Below are 15,078 nucleotides of genomic sequence, written 5' to 3'. Positions count from 1 at the left end.
TATTAGGATAGTGATAGACATAGTAAGTGTTCCCAATCACTACACAGTCAGCACGGTTGTGAGAATTAAATGCTGCACTGAGCCCGTTTTGCGGCTTCCTGTGCGGTTGCGGGTACTGCACTGTCCGCTGGAAATCAGGCGCTATTTATTTTAAGATTTATTTCAACATGATGCTTCATAGGACTGATCTGTGAATTCATTCCCCTATCTCATTCAAGAGTGTCCATAGAAAGAAACGTCCAAATCATAATTTAACTTTTCCTTGTCCTTTAATCTTGCCACTTTGAATAGTAGTCGTTACTTCAGTTAAGCTAATTAATTTAGAAATTAAAATAAGGGTGTTCATTTTAATTTAATCACATATATCTCAGGCTTAATATAAATGGAATAATGCAAGTAACTATTACTAAACAAAATAGTTCACAGGATAAAAATGTAAAATTCAGCATACAAACAACGTGCAAATCCAGCCAAAAAAGCTCTGTCACCAAAGTGTATTTTCAGCTGTGATGTGTTTCTTTCCCATAATCAGGCCAATATGGAGTTACTCGTGCTCGTTGACAGTCAGAGTTCATCATAACTCAATGCAATAGCAGCTACAATGACTTTAACGAGTAAGACAGGAACACACAGTGTCAACGTAAGGTTATTTAACCCTCTATTGCGTGACTTTATTTAGGAAACCAATTTCAGTGAAAGAAAGGTAGGTGGTATGGTCTGACACAAAAATACCGCGGAACAGACTGAACATAGAAATTTTGATTTAATTTTTATTTATTCAGTATTTTAGTTTAGTCGTCATGTCCTAACAAGCCGATGACGCTGATTAATCTTTCAGTTACAGAGATACGGAAACTTAATCTGCGGTAACATTAAGCTCATTTTACATACCTTAAAAATATAATAGATGTGATCTAAGCAGCAGAAATAATTCAGCCCTTCAACTACTTTCGCGCGTGTGATTAGGTACACTCGACCTTTATCTAAGATAATTGTTTTTCAACTGCCAACGTAATGATGCTAAACACAGTGCAGCTGGATACAGGCAGATTCTGCGTGTTGCCAGCGGCCAACTTCATGCATATGAAAGTGGTTTCCGGAACACACGTAAAACTTACGCTTTGTTGTCAAATAGCAACACCATGCTATACGCGGTTAACATTTTCTTGGTCCCGCGCCGACTTTCCTTTTTTATTTTCTTGCGATTAAGTATCACTGCGTAACTTAGCATGGGCGTTTGGACTGCAAGATGGTCGTACGCATGTACAAAACTATCCAGTTCCATAACATTGGTGGTAGAAGATTCGTTGGCACACATTAAATCTAATTCCGCACGCGTACGTCTTTCTACCAGTAAAATAGGTGGCTTTACTTGTGGGACGTTATTGGTCTCCGCGTCCGAAGGCACGCTCCTCCAAATGTTGCCGATGGAATTCTCGTGGTGGAAGAAATGTTCTTCACCAGAGCTTCACCAGTAATGGAAGGAGACATGACAATTATGATCAACGGACGGTGAGTGAACAGTGCTCGCTGTCATCGCTTTTCAGCCTCTCTGCATTTCCTTTCACTTCATTTCATTTCATGCTCGTCCACAGCAACATGCAAGTAGAACAGCGCACCCCCACTCAAGGCGTTCACTCTTACAACACACGTAACACTCGGGAAGGTCGGAGGTTTCAGCCGGGCAGCGCTCAGTCCTCTCCACTAGGATAATGTGAAGGACTTAACAGTGCGATTTCGTTGTTGATCGCTCACTGAGCAGATACCATTTGATTTCTTTCCCGGTATCAATGGGTCCTTTTCTTCACCATAATCGTCCCTTTCATCCTCTGCGTCAAGTTAATGATGGTTCAATTACACATGTAATAATACTCAAGAGGAGTAACGGCCTCCAAAATAGCCCAGGAGGGTGACAGCCGGTCTTCTTCTTACTTCTGTTTTGAAACATACTTCATTTTATTCTTTGTATATCACAGAATTCTAAATCTGATACTACCGCTCAAAAATCTAGGATAAGGTTTTAAAGATAACCAAGTTGACGACCATTGAGAGACAACAATAAAACACTGTAGCATGTAATGTGCTATGCCAAGTTAACAAAGTAAGCTGTGCTGATTTAATTTATTCGCGTTGCAAACCACATAAAAGGATAACTGTATTTTAAGAAAGTTTTTCCACACATCACGACGAAACTCCATCTCCAACCCAGTTAAATTACGCTCTCTGAATGACTTTCTGCGCCTTGGTGCATTTGATGTGTTTTTTCTCCAGGAGGTTTGTGCCCCCTTTCTCTCTGTCCTGGTTGGTTATGAGGCACTATATAACATCGACCCTGACGCCAGGCGGGGCACTGCTTTGCTATACAGATCAGAGCTAACTCCATCCGATGTTACAAAACTACCCAATGGTCGCGTTCTTGCGTGTATCATTCGGGATGTACTTTTTATTAACGTCTATGCTCCTTCAGGAGCTAATCACAGGCATGACAGAACAACACTTTTTACGCCAGTTATCACCCCTTTCTTGACAGCTCGTTGTCTTATCGTGTTTGGCAGAGATTTCTACTGTGTGGTAGCCGATGCTGATCAGGTCCCAACGCCTATGAGGTGTGAAGCACTCGCTTCGCTCCTTCGGGCGGCTGACCTTAATGATACGTGGCGCCACTTTCATCCCGCCTACACACAATTTACTCACATCTACCCCACTGGGGCAAGCCGTATTGACCGTGTTTATGTCTCTGCTGATTTTATTCCTGCCCTTTGTGCCGTCCAAGTCATTCCCGTGGCCTTTAGTGGCCACTGTGCATACTCTTGCTCCTTGCATATCACGGGTCCAACCCCGGTTCCTCGAGGCACCTATTGGAAGATGATTACACTTCATCTCCCAATGCCCGAACTTCGCACCCTTGTCACGAAAACATGGCGGGATTGCATCGCTACTGCATACAAGTACCCTACCACTGTGGTTAGGTGGCTCCGCTGTGCGAAGCCACCGCTGCGACGTATTATCCAGCAACATAGTCGCGAAGTCGCACACTGGAAGCGTAGCACACTAGACTTCTATCAACAATGTCTAAATGATGCACTAACCCTTCCTGCTGACAGGTATGACCAGCTACGCGTGCGCCTCAACAAAATTAAAGCGACAATCCTTTGCTTCTCTCGGGAGAAGGCTGAGGGGATGGTGGTGAGGTGCCGTTCCGCATCCCTGATTGAGGGCGAAAGGCCATCCATCTATCACCTAGCCTCTGAAAGGAATCATGCAAAGAAGAACACCATTCTACGCCTTAAAACAGTCGATGGTACGCGCCTCACAGACCATCGTGAAGTCCTCTAACACTTAACAGACCATTATTCGCACCTCTTCCAGGATGTTGAGGTAGACGTCGCCGCCCAACGAGCACTTATCGGCGGGGTCCCGACTTCATTGGATAGTCGAGACCGCGACTGTTTGACTGAGCCACTCACACTTGCTGACCTCACATCTGTCCTCCGTGCCTGTCCGGGACAAAAATCACCTGGCCCCGACGGTCTCCCTTATGAATTTTACCAACAATTTTGGGACCTGTTAGGAGACCGCTTCTGCAAAATGTGCGCGGAAATTTTTGCTGGTTGCGAGCTACCCGCCAATTTTCTAGCTGGTCGTATTGCCCTTATTCCAAAGGTCACAAGTCACTGTCGGGCTGAAGACCTACGTCCCATCACCGTTCTTAACTCTGATTATAAGTTGGAGGCACGAAGCGTGGCTTCACGTCTTAAACAGGTAATGAATAAGGTACTTTGTCCCACTCAATCATGTGGCGTTTCGAATCGAATCATCTTTACTGCCGCTTCTATATACCGTGATGCTGTCTTACTCACCGCCGACGCTCGAACCCCGGCTGCAATTCTTTCCCTAGATTTCGCTGGTGCATTCGATAGGGTCTCCCATACCTACCTGCTGGCCGTTGTATCGCGGATGGGTTTCGGGGAGCGCTTCATGTGAGTCATCCGGCACTTCTTGGATGGAGCAAATTCCACAATCGTTGTGAACGGCTGCAGATCACGATTAATTCTCATCAGACGATCAGTTCGACTAGGGTGTCCCTTGTCAATGTATTTGTTCGCTTTGGCGCTGGACCCCATGCTGCGTGACATCGGACGAATGGTCGATGGTGTCGCTTTCCCAGGCGTCACCTTCTGCAGTGCGGCATACGCGGATGATGTCGGTGTGTTTGTAGCAAACGCCAGGGACATCGATTCAGTTCGCCGAGTCCTCAACGTTTATGAACGAGCATCCGGTGCCATGTTAAACTCCAACAAAACGGTGCTAATCCCGCTAGGACCACGATCATTGACCATCGAACGCCCATGGTACCGGATTGTGGGGAAACAACGTATCTTGGGCCTTGAGGTGACTGCCTGCCCGCAGCGCATGCTAACACTCATGTGGAGGCGAATTCTCACGCGCATCAGAAGACTTTGCGTGAGTTACGCTGATCGACGACTCGACCTCCATCAACGAATCCAACTGATTAATACTTACATCCTATCTATGTAGCACAACTCCTTACGCTACCGAAACAAACTGGCAGAGCCATCACACAAATAGTATATTGGCTATTGTGGCGGCATGCACTATTCAAAGTTGATGCGCAGACTTGTACACTGCCAAAGGTCGATGGTGGCCTTGGACTCATTGACTTTCCCCGCAAATGTGCGGCCCTCTTGATTCACCGTATCGCCACTTTGCGTGAGATTGACTCAGGTGGGACAACAGCGGTGCTTTTCTACCGTTATCGCCCGCAATCGGCGCGTGCACCATTATGTTTGACACATATTCCGTTCCGGATGACGACAGTCAAGGACTATTACCTCAATCAAAGCTACGTCCTCCCAGTGGCCACTGACAAGGCACGCACGTCGAAGCGCCTTTACCAGGCACTTCGAGGCCAGCCCACACCACATAAATTGGAGGACAGACGACCGTCGGTCATCTGGCACCAAGCATGGGCCAATATCAAACACCCAGCCCTTCCCACGGACGTTTCAGCGCTATGGTATCGCGTCGTAAACAATTTAATACCCACTAATCATCGCCTGGCGGCCATCCGCCTACGGCCCTCGGCTGCTTGCGGCCGATGTGGTGACGTAGACACCAGAGAGCATCGTCTCTTATGCCCTCACGTCACAGAAGTTTGGGACCTTGCACGTGTGCTATTGGCGCAGATCGGTGGGACTACACCGGACAATGTGTCAATCGACTGGTTCCTTACCCCTGACATTCAGACCAACCCCCGAACACGACGTAACGCAATGGTGTGGCTCTTGGGCCACACCATTTTCACGATCTATGACCTTTGCCTCACCGATGCTCTCTCTTTCATGGACTACCTTTGGAGCCAGCATCGTCTGGCGGAATCTGACCGGAAATATACCACTACTTTTGCAAGATTTCTCAAAGTGGCAATGGTTCATGGTTATCAGAAGGTGTTCCGGGCTGACTAAGGCACCTCGTACAAGAACTGCCTGAGTGTAGCCCTGGATCTTTGTCACTCGGACTTTCGAACTACCCTTGACTTGCCTATATCCCAGATTTGACATTGGCCTTCTGGGCGTCACTAGAGTAGACTGTTCTATGATACTGATAATTTGGAAATTGGTAACATGGAAATTGTGTAAACCTTGTATGAAAAATTATTGGAAAATTGGAAAACACGTAATCTATCTTAAGAGGATTACTACTTAGTTAATTCTATGGGCGATGGAATTATCTCGCCAGTTTCGTTTTCATTTGAGTGAGCTGCTGTCCCTGTTTTTTTTATTTTGCCTTCATTTCTGTCTTTATTTCTTTCTTTCTTTTTATTTCCTAAAATCATCACTTGCTTCACACCTGCAGAGGAAGGTGTGTTTCTGAGTAGTGTGTCGTCGCCCCCTGAGGCATAGCAGAGTATGCCTCCGCTTTTATTTTCGGTTTATGGCAATAAGTCTTGCTACTAACAGCACCCTGCTTTACGTGCTGCGCCGACACTAGAGGATTTAAAAAAAAAAACGGCAGCACAGTCGGAAAATACCGAAGTTATTGTCGATTTAGAGGCACTGCAGTAAATATCCGAAAGTTTTATTCTGTCTTTAAAATTGCGGAGGAGAGTGCCACTCTTTGAATAAAGGAATCGGCGCATAGCGCTTTAAAGGGATGCCTGCTTCATTATTTCCGCGCCGACAGCTTTGCACGGCTTACTCCAACTTGTTCAAGCGCATGCGCAAATCAACATGAACGAACGCGGCTCGTTGCGCAGTACAAATGCCGCTGCCTCCTGCCGAAATTCTCATCTCGGGTGCATGGAGTGAAGAAAAGAACAACGGAACAGGGTGCCTTCCGCGGGCTCCCACTCATTTTCTTTCCGAACCGCAACTTTTTAATGAACAGATCGCTGTGTTTGTGACTAGGCACAGCCGCTGAAGCACCTGTCGCAAGGATTTGCTTGCTTGCAGGTCATTCGATACAAAATTAACTGCTGCGCCATATTTCCTTTATTTCCAGTACGCTTCATACAACATTCTAGTGTTCACCCCTAAGTTTCCTTGTATACGGTTAAGACTTAAATAAAACGTAAAATCCAAAAGATTTCAAATCTACAAATGATGCAGAAATATTCATTGAGGACTCCAGATTATCGTTAAACAAGACATGGTACACGGAGGCTTTGCTCCGTCACCACTGATATTAATCGTATTATTTCAACAATTTCTTTTGCAATTTATACTGGAAATGAGTGAAAACTTACAATTAGAGAGGGAGGACTTACTAGTTTCGCAAGTACGCAGAAAGAAGTAGTCATCGAAATACTGAGAAACCATTCGAGAATTCGTCGTAAGTAATTTAAGAAATCTTCATGGAAATTTTGTTAGTAAACCCCGATAATTCATCTACGTCTATTACAAGGTATTATCACAGGGGCAAGTATCAAAGCATTAATCAGTCTTAGTTTTTATGTACGTTCACCCCTTGCTTCATTATCCAGACAACACGTTGCAGTAGTAGTATTTGCTCCGGTGGGACATGATACGTTGGCAAGCCGCATCCTTTTAGATTTTTTTTTGCATTTATGAGGGGGGAATATCTTCTTTCAGTTAAGCATAGTTTTTAACATCTACGTACTTCACACCCGTACTTTGTTAGCCAGGTTTTAATTCTTTCATCCCTTATCGTTTTCAACTTCTTTACCAGTTAGTGTTTCTGGTGATTACGTGTACAACTCTAATTCATGGATTTGTGTGTCCATGATCTTTTTGCATACTATGAAGTATGCAACTCGTGGTATGTTGCCCTTTTTAGTATGATTTTGCGCCTTCTTTTCATTATTACTGGTTCGTAATTTCAATGCATATTTGCAAATTTCAGTCATACCGTGTCTTACCTCAGTCCTCAACATGCGCCATGGGCTGGTAAACGTGTACAGAATTGCCCTGTTGTGGTTTCTTTTCCGTTATGTAAAGTAGGTGTCTACAGACTTGGTAATACTGCGGTCGGCGAATCTCTCTTAAACTACCTAAGTTCGTGACAATTTATTATTCCGAATTTAGTCTCCCTAACCCAACGCTAGCTAGACGGGGAACAAGTAAATGAAGTTTTACAATGGCCCGGTTTCTTCTTTTTTCTAAAATAAGAAAAAAAACCGGACAGTGAAGGACGGGCCGCCAGCAAATGAAAGGGGGGCCGCACATGGCCCGGAGATTGCCGTTTGTGCATTCTTGCTATGAAGATCAATTCAGTTGCTACGTTGTTCGCAGTACATCGTTCAACGTCCGACATTCCACTTTGTATTATCTTCAATGCCTCTTAAGTAAGTGACTAACGAAGAGGTTCCTACACTAAAATTGAATGATCAGTTGCAGCACGACGAACACATTCGTAACAGTCCACACTCAGATCGTTAGGAATATTAGTCTTTAACTTCTTGGCAGTTTCCTTCTGAGATGTTTGCATCTGTTGACTTAACGAGACGATGATTTACCCCTATAGTCCCTTTTCTAAAGGGACAAATTAATATCAAGTTACGTAGACTACGTCATCTGTGCATCTATAATGCACTCGTTCATGTTTTCTTTTGGAAATTTGGATAATAGAAAGAAGGTGCTCATAACACGGTTGAAGAACCCGATAATATCTGATTACAAGGTTAGTGAACATCTGGAGCATGTCACATCGCGTAAGTATTTATGGGTAATACTAAGAAGAGATATTAAATAGGGGAATCGCATGAAATGACTATTACGGAAGGCTGTTGGAAGACTTATATTTGTTGAAAGTGTTTCTGGAAACGTGCAGAGCATCTGTAAGGGAAAGCATTTGCAATATTCTATCCAGAAATTCTCGAGTATTGTTGCACCATTTGGAATCCTTACCAAGCAGGCATGATACCTGACATCAGAGGAATCCATGAGGCTCTGCTAATATCATAACACGACGCCTTATCTCATACGGAAGTGTATCTGATGTACTCGGGGAACTTTAATGCGAATGATTAGAGTAAAGGCAACATAGCTCTTGCGAACCCCTGTCGAGTAAATTTAGAGAATGTGTATTCGATGAAGACTGTGGGACCGTTCTGCTGCCGGGTGAAACCGGGGAAAACTTTTCGTTCTTATTTCACTAGATAAATCACACCACCAGCAACGTGGAAATCGAAAAAATGCTGATATTAACTGTTTTTACGAACTAAATTTGTAATATACATTCGATTATTACCTACTGAATTAATATAACGGTAGCTAATACGTTCTTAAACAGTTATTTATAACGAATTTATCTGCAAGAAATATCATTGCTAAAAATATCACCACCACCACGACCATCCTTTCAAGGATTAGGCTGTTGCCTGTTCCAAACTCACAAATAAAATCATTCCCATCTTTTTCTAGGTATTCCAAAATCTCTTTTTCCATTCGGCATTTAGTTCAATATCTTCTGAGGAATACGGCGACCTGGAATTCTCATGAGGTGGTTTTCCAATCTTCATGATATTTTTGAATTTTTTCATTCATGCTGAAAATATTTAATTCTGTTCCAACCTCTTCGTTTCTAATTATGTCTTTTCTTGTGCAGTCCTTCGGCTTTCTTAGGAACCTCACCTCTGCTGTCTGAATGATATTTTCTTGTTTTTGTGGTAACTCACCTATCGAATCCGTAGGATAACACCGGAACCGCCGTTACTTTACAGATTTTCAAGACTGCTTCTTTTTGTACTTCACGGTCCATTGTTTTGCTAAGGTACCACAGACAACTTGGAATTTATTTTATTTTCAATATCAGGGTCCAAATCAAAACTTATAGCACAGTCTAAGTAAGAGATTTGAGTCACTTGTTCTGAAACTGAATTATCCAAAACAATTTTTAATCTGACTGGATATTTTCCTCGGAATGCCATTATTTTTGTTTTGTTACTAGAAATATTAAAGCTGTACTTCTTGCAAATTTCGTTTAGCTGGTATACTGACCTTTGGAGGGCATCTAAATTCTTTTGAATAATAACGATGTCATCAACAAACAGAAGTGCATTCAGATAATTCTTCATTCGTTATCTTAATTCCTTTGCTTAATTTATATTTTCATTTGCGAATAATGAAGTCAATGTAGATATTAAAAAGGGTAGGTTACAGTCCACATCCTTCTGTAACGCCTTGGTTAATAATTATTTCTTGAAAGTAGACCACCGCCTTATGGAAGGCACCTTCAGTGTCAGGAGGTAGGGTTTGCGTGCTTCGATGAAGTCGAGAGATGCGCCGGCGGTAGCGTAGCTGCAGGCAGGGTCTCCCTAGCCGAAGTGGTCTCGACTGAGGACACAACATAGAGCAGGGAGGGCTCTAGAGGCGCGGTGAAGCCAGCCTCCATCAGGGAGACAAACCCGACAGAAAAATCAGGCGGGTCGCGATACCTAGAGCTAGCAGAACCATCACGTGACTTAACCTGCGCGGCGCACGTAACGCAGCCAGGGAACTGTAAGATTACTGGCAAACTCACAAACAGCCTCGGATACAGGACTGCTAAAAATGTGTGAACAAAATCTGACGTGCAATAAAAGTGTCGTAACAGTTACTGAACGACAGTTCAATCGACTCGTGCTGGTTTTTACGGGAAAATGATTATCATTCAGTGCTGTTGAGTTGAAAACGAATTTTCGTTGCTAAAATTCATTGCCACTGATGTTCTTTATCGACAGAATATTGCAGGTTTCCTTCAAAACTTCATGTACGAACACATACGAGTGTAAGGTTTCCGGAAAAACCTTCAAATGTTCAAATGTGTGTGAAAAATCTTATGGGACTTAACTGCTAAGGTCATCAGTCCCTAAGCTTACACACTACTGAACCTAAATTATCATAAGGACACACACACACACACACACACACACACACACACACACACACACACACACACACACACACACACACACACACCCGAGGGAGGACTCGAACCTCCGCCGGGACCAGCCGCACAGTCCATGACTGCAGCGCCTGAGACCGCTCGGCTAATCCCGCGCGGCCCGGCAATACCGTAACAGACAAATACTCTGCATCTCACAGGCCAAAATGGCTAGCTGATGAAAACAATGCGCTTGTAAAAGTAGAACTTCGTCTTTTTGTGTGTAGCAGCTATGATCGATATAGCGAAAAACGTCCAGGGGATGAGAATGGGGTGACTGGTTAATCGTTCCATATGCCGTGGAAATTGGCCCCAGGATATCAATGAATTGCTGTAAACCACCTTTAGACACGTTGTCCTAGTAACAACACAGCCTCACGGCGTACGGAGTACATTGAGTGCGTAGCGACTGGAGAATTTAAGAAGATATGAGGGACCTCAGCTGTCGCCACGCCTGCACGATGGGGAATAAAACGGATGATTTACTCCCGAACACGATATCCCTAACGGTCAGAGAGGATCACTGACCTGCTAAACTTGGTCTCCCTGAACTATGAAGGCGTCTGTGTTCATCAGGTACTCCATGTGTTTCTCGTAGAGCTAATGAAGTAATTAATAGGACAACAACAATGGGAAAGTTACAGTCAATGACAGGCAACAAATAAAATTAACTTGAATATACTGAAACTCAAAAAATAACACCAATGATAGGTAGCTATGTTACACGATATTTCTAGCTCACTCACAATTTTAAGTGCCTTTTCGAGCTAGCATGCTACCGCAGGATAGATAATTAGACAAGTAACAAATATCAGATTCACACTGAGCGAATAATAATTTAGCCCAGTCCAGAGAGAGAGAGAGAGAGAGAGAGAGGAACCGATTAAAAGAGAGGAATCATGAAAAAGGATACTTGCGAAACATGAGTACTGAAACGGTCACAAGGGCATGAGCGGCTTGTAGAAACTTCACCGGTGTAGTCGTGATACTGAACGTGTGCGGTACAGTCGGCGTGATTTGCACGGTAGCAACCAATGTACTTATTGCTAGCTTCCCACCACGAATCATACTGTACGATACCAGCAAATCTTCACACAAAGCTTGTCCCATGGTTGGAAAACACCGCAAGCGTTCTAACTTTCTCATTTCTGTTGTCAGCAAAGAGACAGTCTGAAATCTGCAACCGACTGCGGTCGAATGGAGGCCCAGCAGGCGTCTCTCCGCCACCCACTAGAGTGCTCCCACGTGTACCAAACAGTTCCCTTAGACAGCATAACCGTGGTGAAAGCGGCAGAGGTTGGTGTGGCTCCACACCGGTAGGGCGGCGCGCTCATTTAAGGTTTAAAAGCCGATCCCCACTACAGCGCGGCAACGCCAGCGCCAGTGTTTACCGCTGTGGCTTGCGGAATTGGCGTTCCCACCTGGAAGCGGCAGACGCTAGCGCTAGCCAACGACGAACCACCACTGAGACATGGGGCGGGACCCACTGAAAAGTGCGGTACATTTGACTAACTGTACCGTCAACCACGAAAGAATGATGAAGTTGGGTGAAGACGTAGCCTACCAATTTTTTATTCACTTTACGATATGTTCTTTCACCTACCTCGTTATTCATGTTTTCTTACTTCACCATAAACAGATCTGAAGATTACCATTGATTATTATTCCTTACCTGACTACGTAGTCGACAACATTTAGAAAACAGATCGTCCCCTACCAAACACTGGCTGTGACTCTCATAAAAACCTGTAGTGCTGCTAGTTGCAGTAACTAACCACAGTTTATTATATTGGTACTACATTAACTGTTATGCGGTATGCATTTATTTATAAATGAAAATGTCTGACAGTTGAGCCTCAGTATTTGTAGTGTCAACATCACGTATTTTAACTACTATGTGTTAGCTACTGAAACACTCAATGAAGTATTATTATAACACTCTGCTCCATCTCTAATCAACCATTAACATTGGTTAGTTAGTTAGTTAGTTAGTTAGTTAGTTATGTATTCCATTGATCAGTCTTACGGTAACTGTTATGATGTGGAACGTGTCAAGTGCATAAAAAATGCACACATGAATCATAACCAAGATAGAGATAAAGTTAACACCCACACCTCAGTGGTACAAAATGTACAGGGTGACAATTATTGAACTATATGAAATAAAATCGTCGTAACTTGTGAACGGTTTGCGTCAGGACGTTCAGACTGCATGTTTGGCCGCGGGGCATGATGGGAATTAGTATGTGCATGCGCAGGGGTATAGCGACGAAGCCCACTTTCATTTGCAGGAGTTCGTCAAGAAAAAATAAGCGCAGTTTGGGGACTGAGAATTCGCATTTCGCGAAGGAGAAGTCCCTTCACCCTCAACGGGTGACTATGTGGTATGCAATGTCCAACCACTGAATAATCGGGGCGATATTCCTTGATGGCACGGTGACTAACGAACGGTACGTGATGGTTTTGGATGATGGTTTCATCCCCATTATACGAAGTGAACCCATATCGACAAGACGGAGTAGACCCCATCGAAGCAGGAAAATGTCTGATGTTCTGGAGGAGCTATTTGGTGACAGCATTCTGGTTCTGGGATACCCAGACGTCACAACTCACGAGACTCCTTTTTGTGGGACTATATTGAAGACAAGGTGTACAGCAATAATCCCAAAACCATTGCTGAGCTGAAAACAACCATTCAGGATGTCAACGAATGCATCGTTTTTCCAACACTTCAGCGGGTCATGCAGAATTTCGCTATTCGTCTGCGCCACATAATCGCCAATGACGGCAGGCATATCGAACATGTCATATCCTAAATCCGAATATCTGTACTGACGTCTACTTGTTGAATAAAGTGTGTGCACGCCGTAGTTTGAAACTAACTAACTTTTTTTCATGTAGTTTAATAACTGTCACCCTGTACATAGATGATGAACATCTACGATAAGATAAAATAAATTATTCAGGTAATTAAGCTAAACAAAGATTTAAAATATGACGACAGACTAGAATTCGGTATGAAGGATATGAAAAGAAAATAGTAGGAAAACATGGGCTCATGGGAAGGAATGAAAGATGAAGCCATTTGCTAGTATTTTCCATGGAGCATAATTTAATCATCGCGAACACCTTGCTTAAGAATCACGGAAGAAGGATGCGTATCTGCAACAGTTTTTTGAAACCAGATTTTAAATTGTAAGACATTTCCAGGTGCAGTTGCAGAATGATGATAATTTACTGGTTGTGAACTGCGGTTTACAACTGAAGAGATAGAAAAAGATAGAAAATTAAGGAGACGAAGCATGAATAAGTTAAGATCCCAAGTTTTTCGATCATCTTAAACCGACTGTTAGGTAACGACTGTCAGAAACACAGGAATGAATCTACTGCAAGACGAATGGTTACCTTTGAGAGAACAAGTAGTGAAGGCATCATAAGATGTAATTAGGAAAAAGGTACAGTAGAAATCCTTAGATAACACACAATATATTGGATTTAACTGACAACAAGAGAAACTATGAAAATCCAGCAAAACAAGTAGGCCATAGCGACTCAGATGTCTAAAAAATGACATTTACGCAAAGTCCAAAATCAAAATTACGATTTTTCACTTTGAAAAGATAGATGACGATATTAAATTTAAAAAAGGAGCAAAGGAAAGCAACTGTATGAATATAAAGAGCTAAGACGGGAAGCCAGAACTAACCAGAAAGGAAAAGGCTGAAATTTGGAAAGAATATCCTAGAAATGGTTCAAATGGCTCTGAGTACTATGAGACTTAATTTCTGAGGTCATCAGTCCCCTAGAACTTAGAACTACTTAAACCTAACTAACCCAAGGACAGCACACAACACCCAGCCATCACGAGGCAGAGAAAATCCCTGACCCCGCCGGGAATCGAACCCGGGAACCCGGGCGCGGGAAGCGAGAACGCTACCGCACGACCACGAGATGCGGGCGAGAGAATATCCTACAAAATAACATGAGCACCATGTTAGATTCCTGTGAAATGAGTGAACACGTGTAGAAATACTGATTCTACCACCTGGCTTAGTAAGTCTGAAGGAATGCAAACTTGCGTTCGTAGCATTTTAAATTCTGACAGTGTTGACTGAAATACACTCTTCAAAGTTCTCGAGGTACCAGGGATAAAACACACGGACACAATATTATGTACAACTTGTACAGAAACAAAACTGCAAAGGATTTGGAAGGAAAGTATTAGTTGAGAAGGCCCAAGTAGAGAAGATATAAAATGCAGACGCAATAGAAAGAAAAAGTGAATTTGTTGACATAGAATATAAATTTAAGTGGTAGGAAATATTTCATGAAGGTATTTGTGTGAAGAGCAAAGCCCTGTGCCGAAGAGAAACGTGGACGATTAACATTTCAGTCTTGAAGATAATGGATGCTTTCTAAATGTGGTGCTAAAACATATGTTGACCTTATAACTAATGAAGAGCCACAGAATCAAGCTGAACAGAAAAGGGAAATAACGGCACAACGTGTCTTAAAGAAGGAATTACTTGACAGGACATATTCTGAGGTATCGAGGAATAGTAATTTGGTAATGGAGGCAAAACTGTTGGGGGAGAGAGAGAGAGAGAGAGAGAGAGAGAGAGAGAGAGAGAGAGAGAGACCAAGGCTTTGGCGATAAACAGATCCGAATGCTCG

At 43.2% G+C, this 15,078-nt stretch overlaps 1 protein-coding gene across 1 annotated transcript in view; it reads right to left on the bottom strand.

Moving 5' to 3' along the window:
• The window catches only part of LOC124593828 (peripheral plasma membrane protein CASK-like), a 703,051-nt gene that overhangs the window by 550,851 nt on the left and 137,122 nt on the right, over positions 1–15,078 (bottom strand). The gene's annotated exons all lie outside the window — the stretch shown is intronic.

This window comes from Schistocerca americana, chromosome 1, assembly GCF_021461395.2.
Source record: "Schistocerca americana isolate TAMUIC-IGC-003095 chromosome 1, iqSchAmer2.1, whole genome shotgun sequence".
In the NCBI taxonomy this organism is placed as follows: Eukaryota; Metazoa; Arthropoda; class Insecta; order Orthoptera; family Acrididae; genus Schistocerca; species Schistocerca americana.
Note: the sequence above shows the minus strand (reverse complement) of the source record. Positions and strands in the feature narration are given on the sequence as shown.